The 2,500-nt window shown below is 23.9% G+C and overlaps 1 pseudogene; it reads right to left on the minus strand.

Moving 5' to 3' along the window:
• The window catches only part of LOC137628638 (piggyBac transposable element-derived protein 3-like), a 22,782-nt pseudogene that overhangs the window by 19,109 nt on the left and 1,173 nt on the right, over nt 1-2,500 (minus strand).

A 2,500-nucleotide genomic window follows, 5' to 3' on the forward strand; every position in this document is an offset into this window, starting at 1 on the left:
GTTAACTTTTGATTATTGATGTACTTATATACAAAGATCCATATATATATATATATATATATATATATATATATATATATATATATATATATATATATATATATATATATATATATATATATATATATATATATATATATATTTATTAATATATATATATATATATATATATATATATATATATATATATATATATATATATATATATATATATATATATATATACATATATATATATATACATTGATTAATAATTGCTAAGCTACAACCCTAGTTGGAAAAGCCAAATGCTATAAGCCAAAGGGCTCCAACAGAAAAAATAGCCCAGTTAGAAAATGAAACAAGGAAAAATTTAATTTTTAACAGGAGTAACAAAATTAGAATGAATATCTCCTATGTAAACTATAAAAACTCTAACAAAACTTACACCAAAGGCAGTGCAAGACCATTGTACAGAAGCTATGGCACTACCCAAGACTTGTAAACAATGGTTTGATTTTGGAGTGTCCTTCTCCTAGAAGAGCTGCTTACCATAGCTAGAGAGTCCCTTCTACCCTTACCAAGAGGAAGGTGGCCACTTAACAATTAGAGCGCAGTAACCCCTTGGGTGAAGAAGAATTGTTTGGTAATCTTTTTGTTGTCAGGTGTATGAAGACAGAAGAGAATATGTGAAGAATAGGCCAGTGAGTGAGTGTGTGTGTGTGTGTGTGTGTGTGTAGGCAAAGGGAGAATGAACCTTAACTAGAGAGGAGGATCCAATGCATTATTGTCTGCTCATTCAAAAGACCCTATAACTCTCTAGTGATAGTATCTTAACGGGTGGCTGGTGCCCAGGCCAACGTACAACCTATATATATATATATATATATATATATATATATATATATATATATATATATATATATATATATATATACTATAATATATATATATATATATATATATATATATATATGGACTGCAGTTGTTTAGTGAACACTTTCTTCTTGCTAAGGGTAAAAGAGACTCTTTAGCTTTTGTAAGCAGCTCTTCTAGGAGAAGGACACTCCAAAATCAAACCATTGTTTTCTAGTCTTGGGTAGTGCCCTAGCATCTGTACCATGGTCTTCCACTGTCTTTTGTTAGAGTTCTCTTGCCTGAGGGTACACTCAGGCACACTATCCTATCTCGTTTCTCTTCCTTTTGTTTTGTGAAAGTTTGTATTGTTTATAAAGGAGTTATTTGTTTTAATGTTACTCTTCTTGAAATATTTAATTTTTTTCTGTTTCCTTTCCTCACTGGGCTATTTTCCCTGTTGGAGCCCCTGGGCTTATAGCATCCTGCTTTTCCAACTAGGGTTTTAGCTTAATATTTGATAATAATAATAATGATAATAATAATAATAATAATAATAATAATAATAATAATAATAATAATAATAATAATAATAATAATATATATTAAAAAACTGGCATTATTGACGCTAAATTTATATAAAACAATAAGCAATATTATAAAGTACTTTTTTTATGTTTACATATTTCCTTATATAATGTAAAAATGAAAAGAATGCTCTTTCAAATGGCAAACAATTCATGAATATTTTAATTATTATCTAACATGCGCACTTAAAAAAAAAAATGCATGCATAACATTACAAGTAAAAACGAACATCAAAGGGTTTTCAGTTGAGTATAATTATGCTTTATATTTTGTATAATAACTTTGTAATAAATATCACCAGTAAATCCAAATGTAAATCGAAATGGAAGGATAAATAAATTTAATATATAATGCATAGATAAGAAAACTGGTTTTATGGGAAAAGAATTGACAATTGTAGAGCAAAGACGGACAATAATTTTTTTTTTATCTTAGGTAACTTTCTTTAGAATAAAACTTACCATATCAGATTGCTGGCATTTTTTCTTATATTTTTATAGCCTAAAAAATGTGAAGATTTTATTTTCAATTAGTATATCACACAGGAAAATTTCAAGCCTTTTGCATAGTAAAGAAATGATAAATGTTGCTCGGAAAAAAGGATTATTTCCCTGGGTAGTTGAATAGGTAATCTATATAAATCATGAGTTGAAAATGTGGGTTTTATCAGAAGAATAATTGAGCAGTGTTAGAGAAAATACGGCCAATAAATGTATATATAATTTTATATATACATACATATATATATATATATATATATATATATATATATATATATATATATATATATATATATATATATATATGATTATGTATATATATATATATATATATATATATATATATATATATATATATATATATATATATATTTATATATATACATATATATATATATCTATATATATATATATATATATAATATATATATATATATATATATATATATATATATATATATATATATATATATATATTTATACATTTATATATATATATATATATATATATATATATATATATATATATATATATATATATATATATATATATATATATATATATATATATTTATACA

This window comes from Palaemon carinicauda, chromosome 36 (genome assembly GCF_036898095.1).
Source record: "Palaemon carinicauda isolate YSFRI2023 chromosome 36, ASM3689809v2, whole genome shotgun sequence".
NCBI lineage: Eukaryota > Metazoa > Arthropoda > Malacostraca > Decapoda > Palaemonidae > Palaemon > Palaemon carinicauda.